At 38.7% G+C, this 27,608-nt stretch overlaps 1 long non-coding RNA gene and 1 other non-coding gene across 2 annotated transcripts; one reads left to right on the top strand and one right to left on the bottom strand.

Moving 5' to 3' along the window:
* The first annotated feature begins 2,639 nt into the window (after positions 1–2,639).
* LOC141276673 (uncharacterized) lies at positions 2,640–27,608 on the top strand. The gene is made up of 3 exons (XR_012326588.1): positions 2,640–4,980; positions 13,627–13,921; positions 14,022–27,608. It is a non-coding gene; the product is annotated as an uncharacterized lncRNA (long non-coding RNA).
* TRNAG-ACC (transfer RNA glycine (anticodon ACC)) lies at positions 7,180–7,252 on the bottom strand. The gene has a single exon. It is a non-coding gene; the product is annotated as a tRNA-Gly (tRNA).

The raw sequence follows: 27,608 nt of genomic DNA, 5'->3' as shown, positions 1-27,608 counted from the left end.
TATTGGAGTATAGTTGATTTACAATGTTATGTTAGTTTCAGGTGTACAGCAAAGTGAATCAGTTATACACATACATACATCCACACTCTTTTTTAGATTCTTTTCCCATATAGGCCATTATAGAGTATTGAGTAGAGTTCCCTGTGTTATACGATAGGTCCTTATTAGTTATCTATTTTATATATAGTAATGTTTATATGTCAATCCCAATCTCCCATTTTATCCCTACCCCTTTACCCCCTAGAAACCATAAATTCGTTTTCTACAACTGTAACTATTTCTGTTTTGTAGATCATTTGTACCCTTTTTCTTAGATTCCACATATACACGATATCATGATATTTGTCTTTCTCTGTTTGACTTCACTCAGTATGACAATCTCTAGGTCCATTCATGTACAACTTGATATCTTTATGGGGAAAAATGAACCTTTGGCCCCTTACCTTATACCATACATAAAAAATAAAGATGGATCACGGCCATAACATAAAAGCGAAAATGATTATGCTCCTAGAAGAAAACAGGAGACTATTTTAACATCTTGGGGGTAGGCAGAAGTTTCTTAGAGAGGACTTTGAAAGCGCTAACCACGAAAGAAAAAATATTGATAAATCGAATTCCAAAAAAATTTTAACTATTTGTTCATGAAGACAGCATTAAGAGGGAGGGTGGGAGGGAGACGCAAGAGGGAGGAGATATGGGGATATATGTATACATATAGCTGATTCACTTTGTTATACAGCAGAAACTAACACAACATTGTAAAGCAATTATACTCCAATAAAGATGTTTAAATTAATTGATTAAATTTTTTTTAAAAAAAGACACCATTAAGAATATGAATAAACAAGCCACAGGCCAGGATAAAATAGTTGCAACACATATAATGTCTAAAAAAGAACTTATATCCAGAATATATTAAAAACTCTAATTCAGGGCTTCCCTGGTAGCGCAGTGGTTGAGAGTCCGCCTGCCGATAAAGGGGACACGGGTTCGTGCCCCGGTCCGGGAAGATCCCACATGCCGCGGAGCGGCTGGGCCCGTGAGCCATGGCCGCTGAGCCTGCGCGTCCAGGGCCTGTGCTCCGCGACGGGAGAGGCCACAGCAGTGAGAGGCCCGCGTACCGCAAAAAAAACAAAAACAAAAAAAACTCTAATTCAGTAATGAAAAGACAAAATAAAACATATGAATAGCCAATAAGCACATGATAAAGTATTCAACATCATTAGTCATGAGAGAAATGAACATTAAAACCTCAGTGAGATACTGCATTAGAATGACTAAAATTTAAGTGACAACACCAAATGTTGGAGAGGATGTGAAGCAGCATTGCCAGTTGGAGTGTAAAATGGAACAACCACTTTGGGAAAAGGCATGGAAGTTTCTTATAAAGTTAAACACACCTATTCTTTGACTCCAGCCATTCCACTCCTGGTATTTATGCAAGAGAAGTGAAAGCATATGTCCACATAAAGACTTGAATTCGAATATTTATAGTCTTTTTATTCGTTGTTGCCAAAAGCTAGAAACTGGGTAGTTGTCCAACAGCAGGAGAAAAGATATAAAGTGTGGTATATTCAAACGATGGAATAATACTCAGCAAGAGAAGGAAATTACTGCTAATACAACATGAATCAATCTCAAAAACACTTTAACTGGGTGAAAGAAGCCAAATACGAAAGAGTGCATACTGTAAGATTCCCAGTATGTGAAGTTCTAGAACAGGTAAAACCAACCTACAGTGAGAAAGACCAGAACAAGTGCTGCTTTGTGGGAGAGGAGGGAAGGGAAACTGACTGCGAAGGGAAATGAGAGGACTTTCTAAGCTAATGGTGATGTCATCATAGGGGTTACACAGGTATATGCATTTGCCAAAACTCAGAGAATGTCCCACTTAAGTTGCATGATTTTTAAATCTCACACACACACAAACTAAGCTAATGTTGAAGTCTAGTTAATGATATGCATATTGATAGATTATGAAGTGTATTGATGTCTTTAACTTGCAATGAAGTGCATCAAATAATAAGATGAATGGAAAGAGGGATGGTAAGATGGGTAGATAAGTGATAAGGCAAATACAACAAAATGTTAATTGTAGAATCTAGGTAGTAAATATATGTGGTAATATAGGTAGTAAATAGTTGGATGTTTGTTGTATAATTTTCAATATTTCTGTATGGTTGAAATCTGTCCTAATGTTTGAAGAATATAAAGTACTTAAGTAGGAAAACCTAATAAAATTTTTAAATTGAAGTATAGCTGATTTACAATATTATATTAGTTTCAGGTGTACAGCAAAGTGAGTCAGTTTTATTTTTTTAGATTATTTTCCTTTTTAGGTTATTACAAGATATCGAATATAATTCCCAGTGCTATACAGTAAATCTTTGTTGCTTATCTGTTTTACGTAGTTGGTATCTGTTAATCCCATATTCCTAATTTTCCCTCCCCTACATTTCCCCTTAGATAACCATAAATTTGCTTTGTGTCTGTGAGTCTGTTTCTGTTTTGTATATAGATTTCATTTGTATTATTTTTTAGATTCCACATATAAGTGATATCGCATAGTATTCATCTTTCTCTGTCTCATTTATTTCACTAAGTATAACATTCTCTAGGTCCATCCATGTTGCTACAAATGGCAATATTTCATTCTTTTTTATGGCCGAGTAATATTCCATTGTGTATGGAATACACAGATGGGGCACCTGGATTGTTTCCATGTCTTGGCTATTGAAAACCTTTTCAATTTGATTGATGGCAGCATCTCATGAAGAAGATAAAAGACCATATGATACAAAACCACATATAAATTTACTTCAAAGTAATTTTTGCATGAATTCCATGACAAAATTAGCCAGTCCTGGGCTGCTGCAGGGTTTCTTGGGGCTACCACAGTCTCCTCTTCTGAGTATGGAACACCCTCTCCTCATCCCCTAACCCACCTGGCAATTGGAATATTCACCTCTGCAAACACCAACCAGACCTCTTCCCATCCAGACTCCTAAACCCACTGCAAACTGCTTCTGCCTTCTCTGAAGCATCCCTTCTCCTGATCATCAGAAAATTCCTAATTGTCAAATCTAATGGCCAGTTTTCAATCCTTATCCTATCTCATCTTCTCTCAGCATCTGACTTGGAGAACCACACTCTCTTGAGACCTCTTATTCCCTTGACTTTCAGAAAACCACTTTTTCCTCATTATATTGCCTCTTTTACAGCCTCTTTTTAGCCTGCTTTAGGAACACCTCTGTCCTTTTCTTCAGTGTCAAGGAGCCTCCACCCCCACAAGCTTTTTGTCACTCTATCAGCTCCTCCTAGGTGTCCAATTTGACTGCCACAAATTCACCTATCATCTAATTACTCCCAAATCTCTGTTTCTAACCCTGATCTCCTCTCAAGCTTTAGGCTCAAAACCTACGGGTCAACCCCTTGGGATATTCTGCAGACAAGTTGATTATCAAAACAGAACTCAACTTCTCTTGAACTCCCCAGCCCAGTCGATTCTTCCTACTTGTTCTATCTTCATTAATAGAAGTAATTCTTCCCGACTTTTCCCTTCCTCACCCATTTATCTAATTGATCACCAAGTTCTGTCAGTTCTACCTCTCCTAAATCTCTTCCTCACCTCCTCATTCTCTCAGGTGTAATTTAGACCTTTATCATGTCTAACTAATTTGCCCAACTCTAGTTCTTCCCCTTCATTAGTCATCCTCCCTCACCATGGGGCATGCCTTGCTAAAGAAGACACACAGTCATATTCCCTGGTCTGTTTAAATTCCTTGACCATCCACCCCTTAACCACTGTAACAGCCTTCCTACTGCCATCCCTCTTCATAACCCTTCACTGCAGCCCAAACGTACCTTATAACTACACTCATGCCTCCATCTGGATTCCTCTTTTCATACTGTAACTACTCAAGTTTAAAGATCCAGTTCAAAAGTCAAATCCTTTAAAAAGTTTTCTCTAAACCTCTCAGGCAATTAGTTGCTGCTCCAACCTTTTTTCTCTCAAAGTACATTGCATATTTTTATTGTAGTTTATACAATCATAATGTATCATAATTTTTATTGGTGTCTATGTCTTCTTCTAAAGCAGAACTATCCACTGCCACATAGTGCATGCTCAATAAATGTTTGCTCAGGGAAGGCTTTTCTCACTTCTCCAGATCTCCTCAGTGAGTTACTTAGAGATGGCAGGGTCACCAAGGATTTTAGCTGCTAGAACAACTATAATTGTTACTATGTGGTTATACTTCTGCTCACATTCTCCATACTGGAACTCTTCCTGCCTATCTATGTAGCTCCATTCTTAGAAGTCTGTCCCCTAAGCAAGCAAGAGAAAAGAGTACCCAGGTTGCCACAGTTGGACCATCTTCTCTCCCCCTCCCCAGTCACATTATCTACATGCACATAAATGAAACGTGATCGTGTAATCTGGTGTAAGTTTTTATCCTTTGTAACTTTGATCCTTTTTGAACTCAGAAAAAACTACAGTGTAGGAGACCTGGAATTTGAGGACTGCGCTCTAGTCTAATCCCTGCACTGCCTAGCAAGTGAGGGGGAAAATGATTCCACCATTCCGAGCTTCAGTGTCTCTTCTTTAAAATGACTTGGAGTGAGACATTTGTAAAGACCTAGCACAATGTATAAATATGCAGTAGTTAGTTATTCAACAGATATTCACTGACTGCTTACTAAGTATCAAGTAAAGTGCTAGGTGCAGGTATATAGCCCTCAATAAAAATGTGAGTTTGTTTTCTTGTAAATGTATTTTAGACTTTTTTTTTTTTTTAATATTCTGTATAGTACTGTTTCCTCCCCACCCTGTCCTCCCTTGGCCAAAATAATTTTTCTCTGAATTCCTCCTTTAAGGTCTACTAAGTAGCATGGAGCGGTGGTTAACAGCATGAGCTTTAAAACAGACTTTCAAGGTTTGAATCCTGGGTCTACCAGTTTTTAGCTGTGAGACTTTGGGTAAGTTGCTTAACTTCTTGATGTTTTGCTTTCTGTGTTGTTAAAGTACAATAATACCTATTCCATTAGGTTGTTATAAAGAATAAAAGTGTTAATACATGTAAGTCTTTAAATGTTATCTGGCATTAAGTAAAGTGCTTAAGAAGTGGTAGCTATTATTATTTGCAATCTATGGTTCATAGTGTCCTCACCTTGCCACGAAAATCATTTCATGGCAAGGTATAAGAAAGCAACTAAAGACCTCATTTTTCTTTCTTTAAAAAATATTTTTAAAATTTATTTATTTATTTTGGCTGCACTGGGACTTACTTGCAGCACACGGGATCTTTGTTGTGGCATGTGTGATCTTTTTAGTTGTGGCATGCGGACTTTTAGTTGCTACATGTGAACGCTTTTAGTTGCGGCATGCATGTGGGATCTAGTTCCCTGACCAGGGATCAAACCCGGGCGCCTAATTTGGGAGCATGGAGTCTTACCCACTGGACCACCAGGGAAGTCCCCAAGACCTCATTTTTCATTTATATTCCTTTAAATAACTCTGCTTAGAAATTTTCTTATACACCTGCACTGTCCAACATGGTAGCTACTAGCATTATGTGACTACTGATTGGAAGAGTAGGGTTGCAAGCAAACCAGATTTTAAGAACTTAGATGAGAGACATCAGTGAAAATAACAGAGTAAGGAACACCTAAATTCTTCTGCGCTAAAAGTGCACCTAAAAACTGGCAAAAACTGTCAGAATCAACTTTTTCAGAACTCTGGACAGTAATCAAAAGCTTGAAGCAGCTTGGGGGACTTTCCTGGTGGTACAGTGGTTAAGAATCCGCCTGCCAATGCAGGGAACACGGGTTCGTGCCCTGGTCCAGGAAGATCCCACATGCCGTGGAGCAGCGAAGCCCGTGTGCCACAGCTACTGAGCCTGTGCTCTAGAGCCCGTGAGCCACAACTACTGAGCCCGCATGCCACAACTACTGAATCCCACGTGCCTGCAGCCCATACTTCGCAACAAGAGAAGCCACCGCAATGAGAAGCCCACGTACCGCAACAAAGAGTAGCCCCCGCTCACTGCAACCAGAGAAAGCCCGCACACAGCAATGAAGACCCAACGCAGCCAAAAATAAATAAATGAAATAAATTTAAAAACAAACAAACAAACAGACTTCTCATTAGACTTGGAATAGAAAGGAACTTCCTCAACATGAAAAAGAGAATCTACAGAAACCCTAAGTTAGCGTCACATTTAATGGTGAAAAACTGAATAGTTTCCCCCTAAGATCAGGAACAAGATAAGGATATATGCTCTCCCCATTTCTGTTCAATATTATATTAGAGGTACTGGCCACTCTGGTGTCAGGCAAGAAAAAAAGAAAGCAGCCAGGTTGGAGAAGTAAAACTGTCTATTTGCAGACAATACAATTGCCTATGTAGAAATCCAATGGAATTAGAAAAAAAGCAACTGAAACTAATAAGTGCGTTTAGCGAAGTTGAAGGATACAAGATTAATATATAAAAATTGCATTTCTGTATTCTAACAGTGAAAATGAGAATTTTAAATTAATAAAATGTCACTTACTAAAACATAAAATATGTGAAATACTTGGGGATAAATCTGACAAAATATGTGAAAGTCCTTTACACTGGAAACTAGAAAACACTGCTGAGAGAAATTAAAGAAGACCTAAATAAAAATAAATGATAGACCTTCATGGGTTGAAGAAAACACTGTTAAGATATCAGTTGTCCCCAAGTTGATCTATAGAAGCTATTCAATCACAATAAAAAATCCAGTACTCTTTTTTATGCAAACTGACAAGCTGATTCTAAAATTTGTATGGAAATACACAGGACTTAGAATAGGCAAAACAACTTTGAAAAAGAAGAGCAAAGTCAAAGGGTTTACTTTACCTGATTCAAGATGCATTCTAAAGCCACAGTAATCAAGACAGGGTGGCATTGGCATAAAGATTGACAGATAAATGGAGCAGAGTCCAGAAATAGAACCATATGGATACGGACCAGTGATTCTTTAACAGCTTTATAAATATAATTTACAAGCCATACTCTTCACCCATTTAAAGTGTACAGTTCATTGTTTTTTAGTAAGTTCACAGGGTTATGCAGTGATCCCCGCTATCTATGGAAATTTTTTTTGTTTTTTGTTTTGTTTTGGCCACACAGCACAGCATGCAGGATCTTAGTTCCCTGACCAGGGACTGAACCCGTGCCCCCTGCAGTGGTAGTGCAGAGTCCTAACCATTGGACCACCAGGGAATTCCCATCTATGGAACATTTTTGTCCACTGAAAAAGAAACCCTCTACTTCTTAGCAATCACTCCCCATTTCCCCTGCTACCTTCCCCTTAACCCTAAGCAACCACTAATCTGCTTTCGTCTCTCCAGGTTTGCTTATTCTGGACATTTGGCATAAACAGAATCATATAATATTTGATCTTCTGTGGCTGTCTTCTTTCACTTTGCATAATTTTTTCAAGGTCCATCTATATTATACCATGCATCAGTACTCCATTCTTTATGATTGCTGAATAATATTGTATCATGAGGATATATCACATTTTCTTTATTCATTCATCAGTTGATGGACACCAGGTTGTTCCTACTTTTTGGCTACTATGAATAGTGCTGCCATGGACATTTGTGTACAAATTTTTGTGTACATATGTTTTCATTTCTCTTGGATATATATGTAGGGGGTGTAATTATTGAACATATTTCACTTTTTAAAGGACCTGCAAAACTGTTTCCCAAAACAGCCAAAAACTTTTACATTCCCACCAGCGTTATATTAAGGTTCCAGTTTCTCCATATCCTGCCAACACTTGTTATTGCTTGTCTTTATTATACCCGTTGTAATAAAAGTGAAGTGGTATATCTTTTTTTTAATTGTGGTAAAATATATATAACATAAAATATGCCCTTTTAAGTATACAATTTAGTGGCATTAATTATATTCACAATGTTTTGCAACCATTACCACTATCTATTTCCAAAACTTTTCCATGACCCCAGTCAGAAACTCTGTACCCATTAGGCAATAAAATCCCATTCCCCTTGCTCCCAGCCCCTGGCAACCTCTAATATACTTTCTCTTGCAATTAATTTGCCCATTTTAGATATTTTATACAAGTGAAATCATACATTTTTTGCCTTTTTATCTCTGGTTTATTTCACTTAGCATAATGTTTTCAAAATTTATCCATGGTATGGCACGTATTAGCTATCGTTCCTTTTTATGGCTAAATACTATTCCACTATATGTCTATACCACCTCTTGTTTACCCATTCACCTCTTGATGAACACTTGAATTCTTTCTACCTTTTGGATATTGTGAATAATGCTACAGTAATTATTATCATATAAGAATGTGTTTGAGTTCCTGTTTTCAATTGCTTTGGATATATACCTAGGAGTAGAATTACAGGATCATCTGGTAATTGTATTTTTAATTTTTTGAGAAACCCCCAAACTGTTTTCCACAGTGGCTTAGCTATTTTACATTCCCAGCAGCAATGTGCAAGATTTCCAATCTCTCCACATTCTCATCAACATTTTTAATTTTCTGGTTATTGTTGTTTTTCAGTATTGTTTTTATTATTATAGCCATCCTAGTAGGTGTGAAGTGGTATCTCATTGTGGTTTTGATTTACATTTCCCTAATGATTAATGATGTTGAGCATCTTTTCATGTGTTATCAACCATTTATAAATCTTCTTTAGATGAATATATTTTCAAATCATTAGCTCATTTTTTTTAATTAATTAATTTATTTATGGCTGCATTGGGTCTTCGTTTCTGAGTAGGGGTTTTCTCTAGTTGGGGCGAGCAGGGGCTATTCGTTGTTGTGGTGCACAGGCTTCTCATTGTGGTGGCTTGTCGTTGCAGAGCACGGGCTCTAGGCTCATGGACTTCAGCAGTTGTGGCATGCGGGCTTCAGTAGTTGTGGCTCGTGGGGTCCAGAGCACAGGCTCAGTAGTTGTGGCGCACGGGCTTAATTGCTCTGCAGCATGTGGGATCTTCCCAGACTAGGCCTTGAACCCGTGTCCCCTGCATTGGCAGGCAGATTCTTAACCACTATGCTACCAGGGAAGCCCTTTAGCCCATTTTTTAATTGGCTTATGTCTTGTTATTAAGTTGTTAATTTTTTTTGTATATTCTGGGTGGAATTCCTTTTCAGAAATATGATCTGCACATTTTTTCTTCCATTCTGTAGGTTGTCTTTTCACTTTCTTGTTGGCATTATTTGTAGCACAGAAGATTCTAATTTTGATTTTTTGGGGGGCCAAGTTGCATGGCTTGCCAGATCTTAGTTCCCCAACCAGGGGTCAAACCCCGTGGCCCCTGCAGTGGAAACTTGGAGTCCTAACCACTGGACTGCCAGGGAATTCCCAGAAGATTCTAATTTTGATGTAGCCCAATTTATCTATTTTTTTCTTTTGTCACTTGTGCTTTTGGTGTCATACCTAAGAAATTATTGCCTAACCCAAGGTCACAAATATTTACTTTTCATTTTCTTATAAGCTTTTTTTAGTTTTAGCTCTTACATTTAGGTCTATGAGTTATTTTGAGTTAATTTCTGTGTATGGTGTGAGGTAGGGGCTTCACCTTCATTCTTTATATATGAATATCCAGTTGTTGCAGCACTATTTGTTGAGAAGATTATTCTCTCAACAAATAGTAAATTATCTTGTAACCCTTGTCAAAAAGCAAATGATGATAATTGTACATGTTTACTTCTGAAATTTTATTTCTATGGCAACAGACTTTTGTTAAAAGTCCAAAAGCAATTTGGTGGAGAAAGAATAGGTTTTTTCAACAAATGCGGCTGGAATAAGTAGCACCATAGATAGTCCTATGCCAAAAAACCAAACAAACAAACCAAAAAAGAAAAATTAAAAAACCTTCAATCCATATCTCACAATCTATATCTTACATATCTCGTACACAAAAATTATCTCAAAATTTGCCATTTACCTATATATAAAGCCTAAAACTATGAAACTTCTACAAAAGAAACAGGAGAAAATCGTTGTGGTCAATTATACAAAGAAAAAAATTTAGGTACGACACCATAAGCATAATCCCCAAAAGGAAAATCAATAATTTGGACTTTATCAAAATTAAAAGTTCTGGGAGTTCCCTGGTGGCCTAGTGGTTAAGATTTGGTGCTGTCACTGCCATAGCCCATATACGATCCCTGGTTAGAGAACGGAAATCCCACAAGCTGCACAGCCAAAATATTAAAAAAAAAATTAAAAAGCTCTGCTCTTCAAAGGACACTGTTAAGAGAATGAAAAGATAAGCCCCAGAATGGAAAAATATATTTTCAAAACACATATCTGATAAAGGACTTGCATCAAGAATATATAACAAGCTCTTTGTTATGCTCAATAAAAAAGCCATTTTTATAAATAGAGAAATATCTGAACACGCACTTCATCAAATAAGCACATGAAAAGATGCTCAGCATCACTGGTAATTAAGAGAATGCAAATTAAAATCAGAAATAGATACCTCTTTACACCTATTAGAATCAATAGAATTTTTTTTTTTAATTTATTTATTTTTGGCTGTGTTGGGTCTTCGTTGCTGCACGCAGGCTTTCTCTAGTTGCCGCAAGCGGGAGCTACTCTTTGTTGCGGTGCACAGGCTTCTCATTGTGGTGCCTTCTCTTGTTGCAGACCACAGGCCCTAGATGCACGGACTTCAGTAGTTGTGGCACACAGGCTCAGTAGTTGTGGTTCACGGCCTCTAGAGCACAAGCTCAGTAGTTGTGGCACACGGGCTTAGTTGCTCTGTGGCATGTGGGATCTTCCCGGACCAGGGCTCGGACCCATGTTCCCTGCGCTGGCAGGCGGATTCTTAACCACTGCGCCACCAGGGAAGCCCCTAGAATCAACAGAATTTTTAAAACTGACCATATCAAGTATACGTGAAGATGTGGAGGAACTGGGACTCTCATACACAGCTGGTTGGAATATAAAATGGTGCAATCAGGGCTTCCCTGGTGGTGCAGTGGTTGAGAGTCCGCCTGCCGATGCGGGGGACACGGGTTCGTGCCCCGGTCCAGGAAGATCCCACATGCCCTGGAGCGGCTTGGCCCGTGAGCCATGGCCGCTGAGCCTGCGCGTCCGGAGCCTGTGCTCCGCAACGGGAGAGGTCGCAGCGGTGAGAGGCCCGCGTACTGCAAAAAAATGATGCAACCACTTTGGAAAGGAGTTTAGAAGTTTCGTAAAATGTAGGATATATACCTACCACATAATCCAGACTCTCCATTCAGATATTTACCCTGCCAAAATGCAAGAGTATGTCCATATAAAGACTTGTACATGAATGTTCATAGCAGCTTTATTTGTAATAGCCCTAAACTAGAAACAACCCAAATATCCATCAATAGGTGAATGAATGAACAAATTTATATATATCTATAAGTACTACTCGTCAACAAAAATAAATAAATTATTGATCTATTCAACATGGATGAATCTTAAAATAAGTATGCTCACTGAAAAAAGCCAGACAAAAAGGAGTACATGTTGTGTGATTCCATTTATGTAAAATTCTATAAAATGCAAACTAAACCATAGTGACAGAAATCAGATCAGTGTTTGCTTGGGAATAATAGGGTAATGGAGTGGGGAGGGATGGGAAGAATGGATTTCAAAAAGGCATGAGGGAAATTTTGTAGTGATGGATATGATCATTATATTGATTATTGTTATGGCTTTACAGGTATATATATATATGTCAAAACTTATCAAATTAAATACTTCATATAGGTACATAGGTACATTTCATTGTAAATCAGTTATACCCCAATAAAGCTATTTTTTAAATTACATATATGTTGATACTATAAAATGGTACAGCCATTTTTGACAGTCAGGCAGTTGCTCAAAAAGCTAAACGTGGAGCTTCCCTGGTGGCGCAGTGGTTGAGAGTCCGCCTGCCGATGCAGGGAACATGGGTTCGTGCCCCAGTCCGGGAAGATCCCACATGCCACAGAGCGGCTGGGCCCGTGAGCCGTGGCCGCTGAGCCTGTGCGTCCAGAGCCTGTGCTCTGCAACGGGAGAGGCCACAACAGTGAGAGACCCGCGTACCGCAAAAAAAAAAAAAAAAAAAAAAAAAGCTAAACGTGAAGTTATCGTCTAACCCAGCAATTTCACTTCTACATAACTGTCCAAAAGAAATAAAAACACGTTCCACACAAAGAATGCTCCAGAGCAGCATTATTCAAAATAGCCAAAAATCAGAAGCAACTCAGATGTCCATCAACTGATCAATGGATAAACAAATATGCTATATCCATACAATGGAATATTATTCGGCCATAAAAAGGAATCAAATACTGATAGATGCTACGACATGAATGAACCTCAAAATATTTATGCTAAGTGAAAGAGCCATCACAGAACACCACATATTATATGACCCCATTGATACAGAAAGTCCAGAATAGGAAATTCTATAGAGATTGAAAGTAGATGAGCAGTGGACTAGGCCTAAGTGTAGGGGAGAATGGGAAGTGACTGCTTATGGGTACAAGTTTTTTGTTGGGGATGATGAAAACTTCTAAAATTAGATTACATGATTGCACAACTCTATAAATATACTAAAAAAACATTGAATCATATGCTTTAACATGTGAACTTTATGGTATGTAAATTATATCTCAAAAAAACTGTGAAAAATTACATATATGGCTGGCATTCTATTTCTGTTGGACAGTGCTGTTTCAGAGAAGCACAGCTTGGTGCAAAATATGGGCCAAAGGTAAATAGGAGGACATAGTGGTGCTCATTATGCGCCTTCCCTGCATATGTTAAGTGTTCTACAAATATTTGCTCATTGTTAACATAGGACAAATGCTGCAGGCAATAAAAATATATTAGAGGTAATTTTTTGACCCCAGGATTTTTTAAAACTATCATGTGTAAAAGATTTTAAATACTCCATTTACATTTGCTAAGCAATAATTAAATTCTCTAAAATCGGCTTGAATATACAAATTACATTCAAGTTTTGGATAGTTTTTAAGGATTTTTCTGTAATCGCTAAGGATGCTTTCCCCAACTCTACCCGCACCCCCCACCCCCCACCCCGCATCTACATCAGGGTTTCCTTTCCATCTTGCAGATTGCTACCTTGGAAAAACTCAGACAGAAGCAAGTTTTCTAATCAAGTGCCACCTAATGGTGTGTCAGTATTCGGCTATATCAAATCCTAAATCCACCAAACGAATTTTACTAAGTTTGATGCCAGAATCAAACAACTTTATAGGTCATAAGCTAAAAGCATGATGTCTGTGTGAGTTTGGGGCATGATGGTGGCTGGTAGTTTATTTTTTCCAAAGGGGTGGAACTGTCTTCCACTTCTTCTTCAAAGGAAATGATGATTCTAAAATATCCCACATAGAAAATAGAGATGAAAGCTTTGATAAACATAATGGTCCCACACACAAAGATGTCTAAGCCCTAATTCCTAAAACCTATGAGCATATTATGTAACATGTCAAAAGGGACATTGCCGATGTAATTAAAGTTGTAAACTTTAAAATAGAGATTATTCTATTTGATCTGGTGAGCCCAGTCTAATCACATGAGCCTTTACAAACAGAGAACTTTCTCCAGTAGGAGGCAGGAGAGCTGAGGCAGAAAGAGAAGTGAGACAGACTCGAAGCATGAGGACTCAGTGCATCATTGCTGGCTTTGAAGATGTAGAAGCAATGTAACAAGGAAAATTTAAGGAGCTGAGAGGGGCTCCAGGCTGACAGCCAGACAGGAAACTAGCCCTCAGCCATACAACCACAAGGAACTGTATTTCACTAACAGCAAAGGTGAACGTATAAGTGGATTCTTTCCCAGAGTCTCCAGAAAGGAATAAAGCCCTGCTCACATCTTGATTTTGACATTTTGAGATCTGAAGGTGAGTACCTTGCCAAGCCCACCAGACATTTTTTTTAAATAAATTTATGTATTTATTTATATTTATTTTAATAATTTTTTTTTTTTTAATTTTTTTCCAGTACGCGGGCCTCTCACTGTCGTGGCCTCTCCCGTTGCGGAGCACAGGCTCCAGACGCGCAGGCTCAGCGGCCATGGCTCATGGGCCCAGCCGCTTCGTGGCATGTGGGATCTTCCCGGACCGGGGCGCGAACCCATGTCCCCTGCATGGGCAGGCGGACTCTCAACCACTGTGCCACCAGGGAAGCCCTATTTATTTATTTATTTATTTATTTATTTATTTATTTATTTTTGGCTGCATTGGGTCTTAGTTGCTGCGCGCGGGCTTTCTCTAGTTGCAGCAAGTGGGGGCTACTCTTCGTTGCAGTGCATGGGCTTCTCATTGCGGTGGCTTCTCTTGTTGCAGAGCACAGGCTCTAGGCGTGCAGGCTTCAGTAGTTGTGGCACACGGGCCCAGTAGTTGTGGCTCACGGGCTCTAGAGCACAGGCTCAGTAGTTGTGGCGCACGGGCTTATTTGCTCCGCGGCATGTGGGATCTTCCTAGACCAGGGCTCGAACCCATGTCCCCTGCATTGGCAGGTGGATTCTTAACCACTGCGCCGCCAGGGAAGTCCCCCCACCAGACTTCTGACTACAGAACAGTGAGATAATAAATGGGTGTTGTTTTATGTTTTGGCAATTTGTTACACAGCAATAGAAAACTAATACAAGAGCTATCGGAAGGGGGTTTAGGAGCCCCATGTGCTTAAAAAGTTCTTAGGGAAGGTAAGGGGGAAGGTGCTTAAATTTAAAAATTGGAAGACACATTCAGAGATATAAATAAAAACATTATGAGAAGGATTATGTTGTGTCACAGAACCAGGGTTTGGGGCTCATGGGTTGGCTGTGATATTGAACTCTGCAGCAGGCATGGAACTGGCCTGATAGATTTAGCTACCATTGTACAAATTCAGAAGGACTCATAGAATGAAGACAAGAAGTGGGACCCTTATTTATATCTGATGTCGGGGGATTCTTTGAGAAAGTAACAACAATGGTACTACTGCTTTTTGCCCCCAGCTTGTCATTACTGGAGTTTTCTACTTAACTCATACAAAGCCAGTCGGTCACACCTGCCCCAAAGCATTAGTCCAGTCTTGTACTGGCCGAGAGTATGAACAGCTCTTAAGATGAGGGCATACTTGGTGTCCTCCCTGGAAAAAAAGCCAGTCCTTTCAGGAAGTGAACATACAAGGCCACTGTTCTCCCATGAGGGGACAGGACCAAAACAAGAAACACATTTTTTTTTCCTATAGTACTTTTCTTTTAATGAGTTCTTTTCTTTTCTTTTTCTTTTTTTAAATTTATTTTATTTACTTATTCTTTTTTGGCTGTGTTGGGTCTTTGTTGCTGCGTGCAGGCTTTCTCTAGTTGCGGCGAGCGGGGGCTACTCTTTGTTGTGGTGCGCAGGCTTCTCAGTGCAGTGGCTTCTCTTGTTGTGGAGCACAGGCTCTAGGTGCATGGGCTTCAGTAGTTGTGGCTCGCAGGCTCTAGAGCGCAGGCTCAGTAGCTGTGGCACACGGACTTAGTTGCTCCACTGCATGAAGAAACACATTTCTTGTCATCTGGCTTATTGTTTTCAAATCTCTATTCTGTCCCAATTCCATAAATTCTTTCAAAGGTATGAGATTCAAGAAACCCAGGGCCTTTTCTCAGTTTTAGTCTTCTAGTTTGAACTTTATGATTTAATGTGATTGTCAAGGAATAAGGATGAAACACTTAATTCCAGTGCTATATAAACTATAGAAATAATGGCAAGGTTTTCAGTTTATTTTGAAGCTAACATACACACATGCACACATACATGCAATCCAAATCAGACTAGTCTCACTTAAGCAACTTATATGGAATTTATAAACATACATCCAAAGCGGAATACTATCAAATCTAATCCACTAGTACAATATATTAAAATAATAACATTCCATTACCAAGCAGGGCTTGGCCCAGAAATGCAAGGGTAATCAAAACTTTACAATTTATAAATACTATACACAGATGATGTCTATTTTGTACTAGCATAGTCCTGCCGTTTAGCACAGTGCCTGGCACACAGTGGACAATAAGTATTTGCTGAATGACTAAATGAATATTCACTGTCAATAATCCATTGGAAAATAAAGTGAGAAGACGCTCCCATTAAAGTAACAATTACAGCAATTTTATATAAGTACATAAAAATGTATACAAGTATGCCTTGTTTTATTGCACTTTGATTTATTGTGCTTTGCAGATATGGTATTTTTTTTACAAATTGAAGGTTTATGGCAACCCTGTGTCAAGCAAGTCTGTCGACGCCATTTTTCTAACAGCATTTGCTCACTTTGTGTCTCTGTGCCACGTTTTGGTGATTCTTGCAATATCTCAAAATTTTTCATTATTATTAAGTTTGTTACGGTGATCTGTTATCAGTGATCTTTAATATTACTATTGTAATTGTTTAGGGGTGCTACAAACCACACCCATGTATGATGCTGAACTTCATTAATAAATGTTGTGTGTGTTCTGACTGCTCCACCAATTGGCTGTTCCCCCATCTCTCTCCCTCTCCTTGGGCCTCCCTATTCCCTGAGACACAACAGTATTGAAATTAGGCCAGTACTAACTCTACAATGGCCTCTTAACTGTTCAAGCGAAGGGAAGAGTCATATGTCTCTCACTTTAAATCAAAGGTAGAAATGATTAAGCTTAGTGAGGAAGGCATGTCGAAAGCTGAGACAGGCTGAAAGCTAGGCCTCTTGAGCCAAACAGCCAAGTTGTGAATGCAGAGGAAAAGTTCTTGAAGGAAATTAAAAGTGCTACTCCAGAAAACACACAAATGATAAGAAAGAAAAACAGCCTCTTGCTGATATGGAGAACGTTTTAGGAGTCTGCATAGAAGATCAAACCAGACACAACATTCTCTTAAGCCAAAGCCCAATCCAGAGTGAGACTCTAACTCTCTTCAATCCTCTGGAGGCTGAGAGAGATGAAGAAGCTGCAGAAGAGAAGTTTGAAGTTAGGAGAGGTTGGTTCATGAGGTTTGAGGAAAGAAGCTGTCTCCATCACATAGAAGTGCAAGGTGAAGCAGCAAGTGCTGATGTAGAAGCTGCAGCAAGTTAGCCAGAAGATATAACTAAGACAATTCATGAAGGTGGCTACACCAGATTTTCCATGTAGGTGAAACAGCCTTCTATTGGAAGAAAATGCCATCTAGGACTTTCATAGCTAGAGAGGAGAAAGCAATGCTTGGCTTCAAACTTCAAAGGACAGGCTGACTGTCTTCTTACGAGCTAATGCAGCTGGTGTCTTTAAGTTGAAGCCAATTCTCATTTACCATTCTGAAAATCCTAGGGCCCTTGAGGAATGATGCTAAGTCTACTCTACCTGTGCTCTGTAAGTGGAAAACAAAGCCTGGATGACAGCACATCTGTATACAACATGGTTTACTGAATATTTTAAGTCCACTGTTGAGACCTACTTCTCAGAAAAAAAAAGATTCCTTTCACAGTGTTGCTGCTCACTGACAATGCACCTGGTCACCCAAGAGCTCTAATGGAGATGTACAAAGAGATTAGTGTTGTTTTCATGACTGCTAACACAACATCCATTTTGCAGTCCTTGGATCACAGGGTAATTTTGACTTTCAAGTCTTATTATTTAAGAAATACATTTTGTAAGGCTATAGGTGCCATAGATTGTGATTCCTCTGATGGATCTGGGCAAATTCAATTGAAAACCCTGAAAAGGATTCACCATTTCAGATAACATTAAGAACATTCATAGTTCATGCGAAGAGGTCAAAATATTAGCATTAACAGGAGTTTCAAAGAAGTTGGTTCCAACCCTTATGGATGACTTTGAAGGGTTCAAGACTTCAGTAAAGGAAGTAACTGCAGATGGAAATAGTAAGAGAACTAGAATTAGAAGTAGAGCCTAAAGATGTGACTGAATGGCTGCAACCTCATGATAAAACTTCAATGGATAAAACTTGAAGTGACAATAAAGGATTTAGAATGTTACATAAACTTATTTGATAAAGCAGCAGCAGGGTTTGAGAGGATTGACTCCAATTTTGAAAGAAATTCTGCTGTGGGTAAAATGCTATAAAACAGCATCACATGCTATAGAAAAATTATTCATGAAAGGAAGAGTCCATTGATGTGGCAGACTTCATTTCTGTCTTATTTTAAGAAATTGCCACAGTCACCCCAACCTTGAGCAACCACCACCCTCATTAATCAGCAGCCATCAGCATCAAGGCAAGACCCTCCACCAGCCAAAAGGATCAGATGATCAAGGATCAGATGATTTAGCATTTTTTAACAATAAGGTTTTTAATTAAGGTATGTACATTTTTATATATGATGCTATTGTACACTTAATAGACTATAGTATGATGTAAACATAACTTTTATATGCACTGGAAAAAACAAAATAGTTCGTGTGAGTCACTTTATTGTGACTTTATTGCAGTGGTCTGGAACTAAATGTACAGTATCTCCAAGGTATGCCTGTATATACGTGTGTATATATATTTGTGTGTGTATATGTATGTACGTGTATATATATCACCAGAAATGAGTACTTAATGTAAAGTTTAAAAATAAACTTAGAAAAAATAAATAAATAAATAAATAAACTTAGGGCTTCCCTGGTGGCACAGTGGTTAAGAATCCGCCAGCCAATGCAGGGGACACAGGTTTGAGCCCTGGTCTGGGAAGTTCCCACATCCTGTGGAGTAACTTAGCCCGTGCATCACAACTACTGAGCCTGCGCTCTAGAGCCCGCGAGCTGCAACTACTGAGCCCGCATGCCACAACTACTGAAGCCCGCACGCCTAGAGCCCATGCACCGCAGCAAGAGAAGCCACCACAATGAGAAGCCCACGTAGTGCAATGAAGAGTAGCCCCTGCTCGCTGCAACTAGAGAAAGCCCGCATGCAGCAACGAAGACCCAATGCAGCCAAAGAAAATTATAACTTAAAAAATAATAATAATAGAATAAATAAATAAACTTAAAATGTGTGAAGATCTACCTGAAAGAAAGAGGTAGATTTTACCAAGATACATAAAAGAAGATAAATACAGGTAAAACAATGTGACTGTAGTTAACAATACTGTATTTTATACTTGAAATTTCTAAGAGGGTAGACCTTAAGTATTCTTACCACAAAAAAGAAAAGAAAAAGAAAACAAGAGAAGAGGGCTTCCCTGGTGGCACAGTGGTTAAGAATCTGCCTGCCAGTGCAGGGGACCCAGGTTCGATCCCTGGTCTGGGAAGATCCCACATGCCTCGGAGCACCTAAGCCTGTGCGCCACAACTACTGAGCGGGCGCTCTAGAGCCCATGAGCCACAACTACTGAGCCCACATGCCAAAACTACTGAAGCCCACACGCCCAGAGCCCATGCTCTGCAACAAGAGAAGCCACCGCAATGAGAAGCCTGTGCACCGCAACGAAGAGTAGCCCCCACTTGCCACAACTAGAGAAAGCCCGCATGCAGCAACAAAGACTCAATGCAGCCAAAAATAAATAATTAAATTTGTAATAAATAAATACAAACAAACCATTGGGTTAAAAAAAAAATGTTGGTAGTATGACATGTAGACAAATGCTTAATATCCTTAACTTTAAAAACACTCTTGCAAAGCAGAAGGAAAAAGACATATATCCCAGTAGAAAAAAATGAACAAAAGGCAATTCACAAAAGTAGAATACAAATGAAAAAAAGAAAGTTTCCCTCACTAACTAACATGGAAATGCAGATCAACATAAGTTATCTTTTTTTTCATCCCAGATTGGCAATGATTTAAATAATGATAGTATAACTACTGGGAAGCAAGGACTTCATATACTGCAGAGGCAGATAAAAACCTTAAAAACATGACCTGGAAATATGGTATCTAGAATTTTCTTCTGAAGAAAAGATCAAGTGACACATGTAAAGATTTATATCCACAATTAGAGACCTAAATGTAAGACCAGACACTATAAAACTCTTAGAGGAAAACATAGGAAGAACACTCTTTGACGTAAATCACAGCAAGATCTTTTTTGATCCACCTCCTAGAGTAATGGAAATAAAAACAAAAATAAACAAATGGGACGTAATGAAACTCAAAAGCTTTTGCAAAGCAAAGGAAACTACAAACAGGATGAAAAGACAACCCTCAGAATGGGAGAAAATATTTGCAAATGAATCAACAGACAAAGGATTAATCTCCAAAATATATAAACAGCTCATGCAGCTCAATATTAAAAAAGCAACCCAATCCAAAAATGGGCAGAAGACCTCAATAGACATTTCTCCAAAGAAGACCTACAGATGGCTAAGAAGCACATGAAAAGCTGCTCAACATCACTAATTATTAGAGAAATGCAAATCAAAACTACAATGAGGTATTACCTCACACCAGTTAGAATGGGCATCATCAGAAAACCTACAAACAACAAATGCTGGAGAGGGTGTGGAGAAAAGAGGACCCTCTTGCACTGTTGGTGGGAATGTAAATTGATACAGCCACTATGGAGAACAGTATGGAGGTTCCTTAAAAAACTAGAAATAGAATTACCATGTGACCCAGCAATCCCACTACTGGGCATATACCCAGAGAAAACCATAATTCAAAAAGACACATGCACCTCAATGTTCATTGCAGCACTATTTACAATAGCCAGGTCATGGAAGCAACCTAAATGCCCATTGACAGACGAATGGATAAAGAAGAAGCGGTACATATATAAAATGGAATATTACTCAGCCATAAAAAGGAACAAAATTGGGTCATTATAGAGACGTGGATGGACCTAGAGACTGTCACACAGAGTGAAGTAAGTCAAAAAGAGAAAAACAAATGTCGTATATTAATGCATATATGTGGAACCTAGAAAAATGGTACAGATGAACTGGTTTTCAGGGCAGAAATTGAGACACAGATGTAGAGAACAAACGTATGGACACCAAGGGGGGGAAGTGGCAGGGGGGTCGGTGGTGTTTTGAATTGGGAGATTGGGATTGACATATATACACTAATATGTATAAAATGGATAACTAATAAGAACGTGCTGTATAAAAATATAAATAAAATAAAATTTTTTTAAAAAGTATCATCAAATAGAGAAGATGGCAGAGTAGGACGTGCTCTATCTCCCTCTTGTGAGAGCACCGGAATCACAACTAACTGCTGAACAGTCATTGACAGGAAGACACTGGAATTCACCAGAAAAGATACCCCACATACAAAGAGAAAGGAGAAGCCACAATGAGATGGTAGGAGGGGTGCAATCACAATAAAATCAAATCCCATAACTGCTGGGTGGGTGACTCACAAACTGGAGAACACTTATACCACAGAAGTCCACCCTGGAGTGAAGGTTCTGAGCCCCATGTCAGGCTTCCCAACCTGGGGGTCCAGCAACAGGAGGAGTGATTCCTAGAGAATCAGACTTTGAAGGCTACTGGGATTTCATTGCAGGACTTTTACAGGACTGGGGAAAACAGAGACTCCACTCCTGGAGGGCACACACAAAGAAGTGTGCGCATCAGGACCCAGGGGAAGGAGCAGTAACCCCATAGGAGACTGAACCAGACCTACTGCTAGTGTTGGAGGGTCTCCTGCAGAGGTGTGGGGTGGCTGTGTCTCACCATGAGGGCAAGGAAACTGGCGGCAGAAATTCTGGGAAGTACTCCTTGGCATGAGCCCTCCCAGAGTCCACCATTAGCTCCACCAAAGAGCCCAGGTAGGCTCCAGTGTTGGGTCACCTCAGGCCAAACAACCAACAGGGAGGGAACCCAGCCCCACCCATCAGCAGACAAGTGGATTAAAGTTTTACTGAGCTCTGCCCACCAGAGCAACAGCCAGCTCTAGCCACCACCAGTCCCTCCCATCAGTAAACTTGCTCAAGCCTCTTAGATAGCCTCATCCACCAGAGGGCAGACAGCAGAAGCAAGAAGAACTACAATCCTGCAGCCTGTGGAACAAGAACCACATTCACAGAAAGGTAGACAAGATGAAAAGGCAGAGGGCTATGTACCAGATGAAGGAACAAGGTAAAACCCCAGAAAAACAACTAAAAGAAGTGGAAATAGGCAACCTTCCAGAAAAAGAATTCAGAATAATGATAGTGAAGATGATCCAGGACTTCGGAAAAAGAATGGAGACAAAGATCGAGAAGATGCAAGAAATGTTTAACAAAGACCTAGAAGAATTAAAGAACAAACAAACAGAGATGAACAATACAGTAACTGAAATGAAAACTACACTAGAAGGAATCAATAGCAGAATAACAGAGGCAGAAGAACAGATAAGTGACCTGGAAGACAGAATGGTGGAATTCACTGCTGCGGAATAGAATAAAGAAAAAAGAATGAAAAGAAATGAAGACAGCCTAAGAGACGTCTGGGACAACATTAAACGTAACAACATTTGCATTACAGGCGTCCCAGAAGGAGAAGAGAGAGAGAAAGGACCAGAGAAAATATTTGAAGAGATTATAGTCAAAAACTTCCCTAACATGGGAAGGAAATAGCCACCCAAGTCCAGGAAGCGTAGCGAGTCCCATACAGGATAAACCCAAGGAGAAACACGCCGAGACACATAGTAATCAAATTGGCAAAAATTAAAGACAAAGAAAAATTATTGAAACCAGCAAGGGAAAAACAACAAGTAACATACAAGGGAACTCCCATAAGGTTAACAGCTGATTCCTCAGCAGAAACTCCACAAGCCAGAAGTGAGTGGCATGATATATTTAAAGTGATGAAAGGGAATAACCTACAACCAAGATTACTCTACCCAGCAAGGATCTCATTCAGATTCGATAGAGAAATCAAAAACTTTACAGACAAGCAAAAGGTAAGAGAATTCGGCACCACCAAACCTGCTCTACAACAAATGCTAAAGGAACTTCTCTAACTGGGAAACACAAGAGAAGAAAAGGACCTACAAAAACAAACTGAAAACAATTAAGAAAATGGTCATAGGACCATACATATCGATAATTACCTTAAACGTGAATGGATTAAAAGCTCCAACCAAAAGACAAAGGCTTGCTGAATGGATACAAAAATAAGACCCATATATATGCTGTTTACAAGAGACCCACTTCAGACCTAGGGACACATACAGACTGAAAGAGAGGGGATGGAAAAAGATATTCCATGCAAATGGAAATCAAAAGAAAGTTGGAATAGCAATACTCATATCAGATAAAATAGACTTTAAAATAAAGAATGTTACAAGAGACAAGGAAGGACACTACATAATGATCAAGGGATCAATCCAAGAAGAAGATATAACGATTATAAATATATATGCACCCAACATAGGAGCACCTCAATACATAAGGCAACTGCTAACAGCTATAAAAGAGGAAATCGACAGTAACACAATAAGAGTGGAGGACTTTAACACCTCACTTACACCAATGGACAGATCAACTGACATGAAAATAAATAAGGAAACAGAAGCTTTAAATGACACAATAGACCAGATAGATTTAATTGATATTTATAGGACATTCCATCCAAAAACAGCAGATTACACTTTCTTTTCAAGTGCGTACAGAACATTCTCCAGGAGAGATCACATCTTGGGTCACAAATCAAGTCTCAGTAAATTTAAGAATATTGAAATCATACCAAGCATCTTTTCTGACCACAGAGCTATGAGATTAGAAATGAATTACCGGGAGAAAAACGTGAAAAACATAAACACATGGAGGCTAAACAATACGTTACTAAATAACCAAGAGATCACTGAAGAAATCAAAGAGAAAATCAAAAAATACCTAGAGACAAATGATAATGAAAACACGACAATCCAAAACCTATGGGATGCAGCAAAAGCAGTTCTAAGAGGGAATTTTATAGCTATACAAGCCTACCTCAAGAAACAAGAAAAATCTCAAATAAACAATCTAACCTACACCTAAAGGAACTAGAGAAAGAAGAACAAACAAAACCCAAAGTTAGCAGAAGGAAAGAAATCATAAAGATCAGAGCAGAAATAAATGAAATAGAAATAAAGAAAACAATAGCAAAGATCAATAAAACTAAAAGTTGGTTCTTTGAGAAGATTAAAAAAATTGATAAACCATTAGCCTGACTCATCAAGAAAAAGAGGGAGAGGACTCAAATCAATAAAATTAGAAATGAAAAAGGAAAAGTTACAACAGACACGGCAGAAATGCAAAGCATCCTAAGAGACTACTACAAGCAACTCTATGCCAGTAAAATGGACAACCTGGAAGAAATGGACAAATTCTTAGAGAGGTATAACCTTTCAAGACTGAACCAGGAAGAAACAGAAAATATAAACAGACCGATCACAAGTAATGAAATTGAAACTGTGATTAAAAATCTTCCAACAAACAAAAGTCCAGGACCAGATGGCTTCACAGGTGAATTCTATGAAACATCTAGAGAAGAGCTAACACCCATCCTTCTCAAACTCTTCCAAAAAATTGCAGAGGAAGAAACACTCCCAAACTCATTCTGTGAGGCCACCATCACCCTGATACCAAAACCAGACAAAGATACTACAAAAAATGAAAATTACAGACCAATATCACTGATGAATATAGATGCAAAAATCCTCAACAAAATACTAGCAAACAGAATCCAACAATACACTGAAAGGATCATACACCATGATTAAGTGGGATTTATCCCAGGGATGCAAGTATTCTTTAATATATGCAAATCAATCAATGTGATACACTATATTAACAAATTGAAGAATAAAAACCATATGATCATCTCAATAGATGCAGAAAAACCTTTTGACAAAATTCAACACCCATTTATGATAAAGACTCTCCAGAAAATGGGGATAGAGGGAACCTACCTCAACATAATAAAGGCCATATACGAGAAACCCACAGCAAACATCATTCTCAATGGTGAAAAACTGAAAACATTTCCTCTAGGATCAGGAATAAGACAAGGATGTCCACTCTCACCACTGTTATTCAACATAGTTTTGGATGTTTTAGCTGCAGCAGTCAGAGAAGAAAAAGAAATAAACGGAATACAAATTGGAAAAGAAGAAGTAAAACTGTCACTGTTTTCAGATGACATGATACTATACATAGAGAATCCTAAAGATGCCACCAGAAAACTACTAGAGCTAATCAATGAATTTGGTAAAGTTGCAGGATACAAAATTTATGCACAGAAATCTCTTTTTTTTGTTTTGTTTTGCACAGAAATCTCTTGCATTCCTATACACTAATGATGAAAAATCTGAAGGAAAAATTAAGTAAACATCCCCATTTACCATTGCAACAAAAAGAATAAAATACCTAGGAATAAACTCACCTAGGGAGACAAAAGACCTGTATGCAGAAAACTATAAGACACTGATGAAAGAAATTAAAGATGATACCAACAGATGGAGAGATATACGATGTTCTTGGATTGGAAGAATCAATATTGTGAAAATGACTACACTACCCAAAGCAATCTACAGATTCAGTGCAATCACTTTCAAATTACCAAAGGCATTTTTTACAGAACTAGAACAAAAAGTCTTAAAATTTGTATGGAGACACAAAAGACCCCAAATAGCCAAAGCAGTCTTGCGGGAAAGAAAAGGATCTGGAGGAATCAGAGTCCCTGACATCAGACTATATTGCAAAGCTACAGTAATCAAAACAATATGGTACTGGCACAAACACAGAAATAGATCAATGGAACAAGATAGAAAGCCCAAAGATAAACCCACGCACCTATGGTCAACTAATCTGTGGCAAAGGAGGCAAGGACATACAATGGAGAAAAGAGAGTCTCTTCAATAAGTGGTGCTGGGAAATCTGGACAGGTACATATAAAAGAATGAAATTAGAACACTCCCTAACACCATACACAAAAATAAACTCAAAATGGATTAGAGACCTAAATGTAAGACCAGACACTATAAAACTCTTAGAGGAAAATGTAGGAAGAACACTCTTTGACATAAATCACAGCAAGATCTTTTTTGACCCACCTCCTACAGTAATGGAAATAAAAACAAAAATAAACAAACGGGACCTAATGAAACTTCAAAGCTTTTGCATAGCAAAGGAAACCATAAACAAGACGAAAAGACAACTCTCAGAATGGGAGAAAATATTTGCAAACAAATCAATGGACAAAGGATTAATCTCCAAAATATATAAACAGCTCATGCAGCTCAATATTAAAAAAACAAACAACCCAATCCAAAAATGGGCCAAAGACCTAAATAGACATTTCTCCAAAGAAGACATACAGATAGCCAAGAAGCACATGAAAAGCTGCTCAACATCACTAATTATTAGAGAAATGCAAATGAAAACTACAATGAGGTATTACCTCACACCAGTTAGAATGGGCGTCATCAGAAAATCTACAAACAACAAATGCTGGAGAGGGTGTGGAGAAAAGGGAACCCTCTTGCACTGTTGGTGGGAATGTAAATTGATACAGCCGCTATGGAGAACAGTGTGGAGGTTCCTTAAAAAACTAAAAATAGGGCTTCCCTGGTGGCGCAGTGGTTGGGAGTCCACCTGCCAATGCAGGGGACACAGGTTCATGCCCCGGTCTGGGAAGATCCCACATGCCGCAGAGCAGCTGGGCCCATGATCCATGGCCACTGAGCCTGCGCATCCGGAGCCTGTGCTCTGCAATGGGAGAGGCCACAACAGTGAGAGGCCCGCGTACCGCAAAAAAAAAAAAAAAAAAAACTAAAATTAAATTACCATATGATCCAGCAATCACACTACCAGACATATACCCAGACAAAACCATATTTCAATAAGACACATACACCCCAATGTTCATTGCAGCACTATTTACAATAGCCAGGTCATGGAAGCAACCTAAATGCCCATTGACAGATGAATGGATAAAGAGGATGTGGTACATATATACAATGGAATATTACTCAATCATAAAAAGGAACGAAATTGGGTCATTTGTAGAGACGTGGATGGATCTAGAGACTGTCACACAGAGTGAAGTAAGTCAGAAAGAGAAAAACAAATATATATTAACGCATATATGTGAAACCTAGAAAAATGGTACAGATGAACTTGTTTGCAGGGCAGAAATTGAGACACAGATGTAGAGAACAAATGTATGGACACCAAGGGAGAAAAGTGGTGGGGGGGTGGAGGGGGTGTTATGAATTGGGCAATTGGGATTGACGTGTATACACTGATTTGTATAAAATTGATGACTAATAAGAACCTGTTGTATAAAAATATAAATAAAATAAAATACAAAAATTTTAAAAAATATTATAATGTACCTGTAGGCACAAGGCAAAAGAAAAAAAAGACGTATAGCCAACAAATAGCAAAATGACAGGTATAAATCTTACCTTATCAGTAATTCAATGTAGATGGACTAGACATTCCAATTAATAGGCCAAGATTTTCAGAAAGGATAAAACAACAACTATATACTGTCTACAACAGGTACATTTTAGATTCAAAGACACAGATAGGTTGAAAGAAAGAGATGGACAAAGACATACCATGAAAACAGTAAGCAAAAGAGAGCTGAAATGTCCATATAAATGTAAGACAAAGTGGACTTTATACTAAAAATTGTTACTAAAGACAAAGAAGGAGATGATATAAGTATAACATGACCAATATATA

This window comes from Tursiops truncatus, chromosome 16, assembly GCF_011762595.2.
Source record: "Tursiops truncatus isolate mTurTru1 chromosome 16, mTurTru1.mat.Y, whole genome shotgun sequence".
Taxonomy (NCBI): Eukaryota; Metazoa; Chordata; class Mammalia; order Artiodactyla; family Delphinidae; genus Tursiops; species Tursiops truncatus.
This window is presented reverse-complemented; position numbering and strand designations above follow the sequence as displayed.